The sequence below is a fragment of the Ursus americanus genome, chromosome 35 (assembly GCF_024610735.1).
Source record: "Ursus americanus isolate L20-20 chromosome 35, mUrsAme1.1.p, whole genome shotgun sequence".
NCBI classification, from domain to species: domain Eukaryota; kingdom Metazoa; phylum Chordata; class Mammalia; order Carnivora; family Ursidae; genus Ursus; species Ursus americanus.
Genome location: NC_142161.1, coordinates 12,149,099 through 12,157,768, shown reverse-complemented (window position 1 = coordinate 12,157,768; position 8,670 = coordinate 12,149,099). Strand labels below are relative to the sequence as shown.

Below are 8,670 nucleotides of genomic sequence, written 5' to 3'. Positions count from 1 at the left end.
AGCAGGAGCAGGAGCGCCAAAGGGAGAGGGAGACAAAATCTCAAGCAAACTCCTGCTGAGTACAGAGCCCAACACAGGGCTCACTCCCACAATCCTGAGATCAGGACCTGCTCTAAAACCAAGAGCCAGAGGCTTAACCGACTGGGCCACCCAAAGTGATATTTTAATTGGTTTTTATAAAGTAAAAACTTTTAAATCAATCTCTCCTAAAGTCAATTTGTTAACAATGCCTACTGAGACTTTCTTCTTAAGAGTCAAATCTTAACTCAAGACACAAAAGATTATCTAAATAAAAGATTATCTAAATAAAAAACCACCTCTCTTTTAACTTTTCTATATGACTTCCAAAGATGTGATGAAGAACACTATCTTCCCCTAAGAAAGTGAAGATTTACATATGCCTAACTAGTGATAAGAGCAAGAATTGTTTTTGTCAAAATGTAAATATGGGATCTTAAAGATTTCTTGGCTTAGCAGAAGCCAATAGTGTTAATGTTGCAAATTTGTATTGTGAAGACATGAGAGTAATTATAAATGCAGAGGTGAGCTGGATAACTGTGTTCAGTAGTAAGGTATGCAACTGAGATGGGAGGAGGTACAGGGGAAGAAGAAACAGGAGGAACAAGGCTGTAGGGGAACACAAGAGTGGAAAAAAGGACATCTGTGTAACAGCAACAAGACTAGAGTAACGAAATCTAAGATGTTAAATCTGAATGCCTCTAACACACTGTCCTTCTGGATGAGGCTTTCAATAAAGGGATAGGACAAAAAGCAACATTCATAAAATATCCAGAAAAACACACACACCTTCAAACCTTCAAACAGGGATGGGGCTGGGTGGAGCTATTTTTCTTAACGAACTGATTCTGCACAAGAAAGTATAGCTGAAGGATAAGCAGACCGTGAGGGAGGTGGGACCTAGAGACCCAGCACTCAGGACCAAGGTTAAGTGGCTTGGGAAGAGGCTCTCAGCAGTCAGGAAACAAACAAACAAAAAAAAACAACTTCAATCTGGCCCACAAGTAATTTGTTAGCGCACTTTAAATTATGAAAAGCATAGAATGATCCGCAGACTCAAACAACATCTACCTTCTTCAGTCATTTCTTTTCCCGGTCTTATTCTCTCGTTTTTCTTTCTTGGGGCACAGAACTTGGACACCAGGGGCTTGGGATTTAGGTCCTTACAGCTGATGAGCCAAGGATGAAAAACAAAGCCACAAACGAACCTCCAGACCCTCCTCCTAGACAACGTTCATCACTACACTAAAACCATTCAGTTAAAGATTTCTGGGAAACTATAATGGAGGGTCAGGCGGATGACCTCCCCTGAACCCACTGGTTCAGCCGGAAATTACACGCCTTAAGCCGAGATGGAATAGGAAGTAACACAACCTACCAATTAAGCTCACATGACGAAAAAATGGAACCAGGATCTAATTAGGCCTTTACAGCTAACTAAATTTTCAAGAAACATAGAGGAAAGAGACACGTGTTAAATATCATCGGTAAGAACTGAGCTAAATGCAAGAATTGTTACGGTCCACAGGGTAAGTATCCTGTTTCGCCAATGAGTCCACGGCTTGAAGAGAAATGGGATTTATTAAGAGGATAATAGAGACCTATCGGTATAGCGACCAAATACAATGTGGGACGGGGTCTCCTGTGCGTTATCTATGACCAACCAACAATAAAACGCATCTTCGAAACAATAGTTGAACGGAGAGTGAATATTAGGTGATATTAAGGAATTACCTTAACTTTTCGAGGTGTGATAATGGCGGGTGATTATTTATTTATATATTTTTAAGTACTCCTCGGGATAGTTTTAACAGGAAACGTGCTCTAAAAGCGCGGCGCCGCCCGGACAGGTCGCTCTTCGCACCACAGCGGCCTCACAGCCCGCTCGTCTCCCACTCGCCACGAGGCGCCCCGCTCACTGACGCTTCCGCCGTGCTCGCCGCTCCCGGCATGCTTCGCGGGCCCAGCGCGACGGCCACAGGACCCACAGTCCCAGGCCTGGGTCCCGCGAACGGCCCCCTTACCCAAGGTGCTCCGGGCGCGGCGTTCATTTGCATGTCCCTCCCGACAGGTAAACTCGGCAGGTCGTCGCGGTCTAGCCAGCGTAGCACTAAACGTGCAAGCCTCATGGGTGGCTCCTTGTCACCACAGTTCCCCCCAGGCGGTCCGTGGTCACGGGGGAGGCGCGCATTTCGGTCACCCTAACTTAGAGGGGTGAGAGGTTCTCCGAGCCTTATATATCTGGTGGACGAAGCTAGAACCGTGCTCGCTTCGGCAGCACATATACTAAAATTGGAACGATACAGAGAAGATTAGCATGGCCCCTGCGCAAGGATGACACGCAAATTCGTGAAGCGTTCCATATTTTGGGCACTTTCCCCGCGACCTGCCCTTCTGTGCGGAGTAACTCCGAGGAAAAGGTAATTGGGCAAAATACGTGAATAATGAAATTGTGATATTTCAGTAGAAAAATACTCCTGTACAGCAGCTTATGGAAGGCAAACCAAGCTGAACTGCACATGTAAATTTATGTGCTAACGTGTCTTTTCTACATATCTCGGAAATGAGAAAACTTGCGTTCCCTTATAGAATTAAAAAAATTCTGAAATCGGCTTAGTGTATGATCTTGTCTCCCTCAACAACACAAACTCCAGAGGGGCCAAGAGTATTGGCTATGTTGGGTAGTAGAACACTAGGACATGAATTTGTCCATGAGTCCTTACGAAATCACTTCTAAATTTTTAAATTGCTAAATTATTGCTAAATTAATGAATCCTTGCTAAAGGAAGTAAGCAACATTAGTGCACATTTCTTGAGCCTACGTTGTGACATTCTTCGGTCGTTCTAGACCTGAGCGTAAACGCTGTCACTGCGAGAGGCACTAAAGCAGGGACTTTTACCAAGGAGTAACGGTTACACCAGATGAGATCAATGTTGGCGGCGGCCTGTGGGCCCTGGAGCTCGAGGACTAAGTGAACTGGCTAGAAGCGGCAAGGCCATTCGGATCTGCTTTCACGAGTCTGAGATCGCTTTTGTACGCCTGTTTTCACCTGGCATCTAGGGAGCACTCAGAAATGCTGGTTTGCCTAAATCAGACGGATTCTGTGATGGAAAATTTGACTAAGAGGAAAGTTAGTTGCCCAAACCAAAAACAGATTTTAACCAACGACAACAGGTTTTCGGACGCAGATACCAGAACTGCCTCGGTAACTTAATAGTAGTAACGTGAGGGGCAGCCACGAAGATACCAGGGGGCGGTCGAGGTCAAGTCCCTTCTCCAATGACGGGTTCTGGAAGGCCCGGAGAACCTCGCAGGTGTGCTGGGCTAGTAGCTCCTTGCCCGAATGCTTAATTAAGGTGGAAACAGACCTCCACGGACGTCTTTTCCGAAACCCGTTTCTGGGGCTTAGCCCGCACAAAAGGGCAAGTCGCGGGGAAAGTGCCCAAAATATGGAACGCTTCACGAATTTGCGTGTCATCCTTGCGCAGGGGCCATACTAATCTTCTCTGTATCGTTCCAATTTTAGTATATGTGCTGCCGAAGCGAGCACGGTTCTAGCTTCGTCCACCAGATATATAAGGCTCGGAGAACCTCTCACCCCTCTTAGTTAGGGTGACCGAAATGCGCGCCTCCCCCGTGACCACGGACCGCCTGGGGGGAACTGTGGTGACAAGGAGCCACCCATGAGGCTTGCACGTTTAGTGCTACGCTGGCTAGACCGCGACGACCTGCCGAGTTTACCTGTCGGGAGGGACATGCAAATGAACGCCGCGCCCGGAGCACCTTGGGTAAGGGGGCCGTTCGCGGGACCCAGGCCTGGGACTGTGGGTCCTGTGGCCGTCGCGCTGGGCCCGCGAAGCAAGCCGGGAGCTGCGAGCACGGCGGAAGCGTCAGTGCGCCGGGCGCCTCGAGGGCCGGGGGAGCGGGGGACGAAGAGGCCATCAGTCCGCCGTGGTGCGAAGAGGCGACGGGTTGATGCGACTGAGGCTCCTCTGAGAGCTTGCGAATCGGTGACTTGCTGAGCCACCTGGGCGCGGGGTCGAGCACGGATCCTCCCAGCAAGTCTGTATGTAACGTCACCGATATTTCACCCGTGACATAGGGGACTTATGCCAATTCCTGAAGACTGTGTTGAAATAAGCTCAGCGTCCAACACTCCGGGAGAACAATCTCACCACTGTCTTCGAAACACTGAGCATCACACTTTAGGTTGCCCCGGGCTCTGTGAGGACCTGCACGTGTCTCGGGCCTGAGTTCATTCTGCGCAGGCGCCACGGGGAACCGGGAAGGGCGTGCGGAGGAGCCCTGATGGGTGGCCACGCCCTTCACAGGTGTCTTCTTCCTAGGTCGTCTTGGAGCCAGGCCTCCAACCCGCTGGAACACCGAAGAACGCGATTAAGAGCACCTGTTTGACCTGAAAGGTGGATTCGAGGAATTACACTATGAGAGTAGAACTGGAGAATCATTCTTGTACTTCCTTATACTTCCCACACCCTAACCCTAGCTCTATTATGACACAAACATCAGGACAGACTTACTGGCAGGGAATACTGGAATGTTAGTGTTAAATATTTTAACTACTGCAGAAGCCATACTGCTCAAGTCACAGCCTTGTGTATTGTGAAATGACGGCCAAAGGTGAAAGCCTCTGGTACTAAGGTTACAATACTCCATATATTGAAGTAAAATGAAGGGCATAGGTTTGCCAGCATTGTGTTAAAATGACATCCTTAATTAAGGAATATGCATATTTATATACAATAACTGGAGTTTTGCTTTTTTCTCCTGCTTGTGGTCGTCCTACCCTTTTTCCAAAAATATGATACAATATTTTGAAGTAAAAGCCTGAGAAAGATCAGTAATATTGAGAAGTTTTTAAATTGGTGCCCAATTTTATGATGTACTAAAAGAAAGTAGTGTGAAACCATGTGAAAGTTTCTGGTATTGCTGAGGCAAAAATAGAAAAGAAACAGCCTATAGAGATTATTGGTAAACCTATCTTTCCCTTTATTATTATAATCCTTTCTTTCACAGCTTTTGAAAAGTAATAAAAACACTATGTTCTTCTCCCCCTCAAAAAAAAAAAAATTAGGCAAAAACGAAATGCCTGTTGAGCTAAATTGCCCAATTACAAATAAAATATGCTTTGATATATTTCTTCCAATGGCTTGTCTTTCCAATAAGCCAGTTCGGATTTCAAAGCTATTAAAAAACTAAATTGATGTTCAATTGTATGATTTGAAGAAATATATCAAAACTCTTTCATGTTCTTGCTTTCCTTGGAAACCTTACAACCAAACAGTTTATTGCTGGTTACATGGTTACAGGAATCTATAGTTGGAAGGATGGTCAGAGCTCTAGGGTCATGAACTTGAGGTCTCTACCAATCATAAGCTCCTCCAGTCAGGCCATACTGCAGGATGACCACGTTTAAACACTTTATATTCTAAAAAAGGAAAAAAATGTTGACATATACAGAACAAAAAGCTGAATCTTGACAAGAGATCAAATCGTTTGGGAGAAAAAAAAAAACTTTATAATTGCTTTGAATTATCAGATGTCAGGGTTCCTGAACAATGTGCTGTTAAAGAGCTAGAACAGAATTTCTCAGGCAATTTATGTTTGATCCCTTTTAAAGCAATAAATTCTCTCTAGACCCCTAGTATTCCTAGTATTGCTGAAACTCTATTTTTTGTTGTTGTTTAAATATGTATAAACATAAAACTGGGTATAAACTCCTTATTCTTATAGCTGTTATAAACTCTAAAACCAAAGCAGATTTACAAATTAAATATAAAACTACAAATCACTGCAAGTCGAATTAACAACATTTATTTATTGCAGTAGATGATGTGTTTGGCTGAAACTAAATTACCATTGTTGGGTTTGTTAGGGGAAAGATGTAGCCTCAGGTTCAGTTCTATACTTAATCTGTTTCTGTGTGGTGACAATTGCAGAGAATACTAATTCATATATGTATGTTCTGAGAAAAACAACCTTTATTTACAACCAAATTATACAGAAACTGGAACATACATTTTTTTTCTTAACATCTATGAAATCAGGACACAGTATACAGTAGATGGGTGCTGACAGTCTATGAAATAAGGTAGTTGAAGAAAATCAGGCCTCATACTTCACACTCTGCTAGTGAGAAATCCTTGAATGCCAGTATATTACTTGATGACTCTGTAAAGCTGTATTATTTATTTCAACAAGGAGTTAGCATAACAATATAATTGAAATCACTAAATGTATAATCAAATTTTGCTGAAATCTGAAACAAGAAAAGAATATCCAAAGTTAGTTTTAAATTCATAGAAATATTTTTTAATACTGTTGCTTGTTTTGCTTCAGTCCTGAGCTCATAGTCAGACTGTTGAAGATAAAGACAGAACTAGGCCTCTCACAGTGTTTTATTTTATATCTGTTTGGGACTACATTGGCTAATATTTCAACAATTATTGGCAAGATAGAAAAGAATTAACAGGGAATCTGTATAATCAGAAATGCCCTCTCACCCCCAAAACAAGGCAGACAGGTTCCTACAGCAGAACAAGTCTGACACAGGCATCACAGGCCTTGTGGTTTTTCAAACAGGCTCAGCACTAGGTTTGCCATGAATGAGGCTTGAGAATGCAGAGTTTCACAGAGGCAATTAGTTTTTCATTTACACCATTTCAAAATTGATCATAAATCAGATTTTATTATTATTGCTTCCACTCAGTTTTCAATTTAGAATATTCAAATTACCATTAAATCTTTATTTGTATAGAATGTCCTGAAAGCATTTGGCTTTCACTTTGTAGAAATACATCATTTATATTATTTAGTCTGCCTCTGTTCATTTCCCATTAGCCTCTACAAAATAGTACATTACTCAGTGGCATGTCATTTTCATGATGTGAAATCAAAGTATTGATTTGTTAAAAACGTAAGAAGCTAAAATCTTGGTCATTGAAAATGCTATTTATATTATCACTAGGAAATAGAAACTTAGCCTTCATAGACAACATAAGTATAGTGGCAGGCACTGACCATTGCTATCATTTAACTAGTAGGACACAATAACCAAATACACTGTCACATTGATGGCCCCTTAGCTCAGTAAGATGAAATGGCAAATGTAAATGCAAATTCACATTGGAATCTCATGGCAATGCTTAGTTATAAGCTGAATATAACTTATTCTGATGTGTCAGATTCTGCTTATTTCAATATTTTAAGACAATCATCCCAATAAAAACAGTTTCTTTTAAAAATCCTGTAGAACATCCTTTGACCCTTAAGAATCTGTCTGAAGACTCCAAGAGATTCTAAATATCAATTTTAGAAACACTATAGACTGATGTAGAAAAGTCTAATTTCCAGAGTTTGTGTAGCCTTATATGTATTCTTTCCTTAAAAGAATAAGTCAAGAATTAGAAACAGAAGTTTCAGTAGTCTCAAATCAATCAACACGATACCTCATATCAATAACAGAAAGGATAAAAACCATATGATGATTTCAACAGATCCAGAAAAAGCATTTGACAAAGTACAACATCCATTCATGATAAAAAAAAAATAAAAACCCTCAACAAAGTAGGTTTAGAGGGAACACACCACAGCATAATAAAGACCTTATGTGAAATACCCACAGTTAACATGCTCAATGGGAAAAAACTGAGCTTTTCCCCTAAGATCGAGAATAAGACAAGGTTGTCCACTCTCGCCACTTTTATTCAACATAGTACTGTAAGTCCTAGCCACAGCAATCAGACAAGAGAATATAATAACAGGCATCCAAATAGGTAGGGAAGAGGGAAAACTTTCACTATTAGCAGATAACATAATACTCTATAAAGAAAACCTGAAAGACTCCACCAAGAAACTACTAGAACTGATAAATGAATTCAGTAAGGTCATAGGATACAAAAATCAATGTACAGAAATCAGTTGCATTTCTGGGGCACCTGACTGGCTCAGTCTCTAGAGCATGTGACTGTTGATCTCAGAGTCATGAGGTCAAACCCCACATTAGGTCTGGAACCTACTTTTAATTAATTAATGAATTAATTAATTAAATCTGTTGCATTTCTATACACTAATAATGAAGCAACAGAAAGAGAAATTAAGAGAACAATCCCATTTACAATTGCATCAAAAATAATAAAATACCTAGGAAAAAACTTAACAAAAGAGGTAAAAGATCTGTATTATGAGGATTGATGCTAGAAATTGAAGATAACACAAAAAGTGGAAAGACATTACTGCTCATGGATTATTAGAATTAATATTGTTAAATATTTATACTACTCAAAGCAACCTACACACTTAATGCAATCCCTATCAAAATTCCAAAGGCATTTTTCACAGTACTAGAACAAACAATCCTAAAACTTGTATGGAATCACAAAAGACCTTGAATAGCCAAAGCAATATTGAAAAAGAAAAACAAAACTGAAGATACTGCAGTTCCAGACTTCAAGTTATATTACAAAGCTGTAGTAAACAAAACAGTATGGTGATGGCACAAAAATAGACACATAGATTAATAGAACAGAATAGAAAGCCCAGAAATAAACCCACAATTATATGGTCAATTAATCTTCAACAAAGGAGGCAAGAATATATAATGGGGAAAAGTCTTATTTGCAATGACATAGATG

General features: G+C 41.2%; 2 non-coding genes across 2 annotated transcripts; one reads left to right on the top strand and one right to left on the bottom strand.

The window, feature by feature from the left end:
- Positions 1-2,280: 2,280 nt before the first annotated feature.
- Positions 2,281-2,387, top strand: LOC123795809 (U6 spliceosomal RNA). The gene has a single exon (XR_006780596.1). It is a non-coding gene; the product is annotated as a U6 spliceosomal RNA (small nuclear RNA).
- Positions 2,388-3,462: 1,075 nt separating this feature from the next.
- LOC123795810 (U6 spliceosomal RNA) lies at positions 3,463-3,569 on the bottom strand. The gene has a single exon (XR_006780597.2). It is a non-coding gene; the product is annotated as a U6 spliceosomal RNA (small nuclear RNA).
- Positions 3,570-8,670: the final 5,101 nt, after the last annotated feature.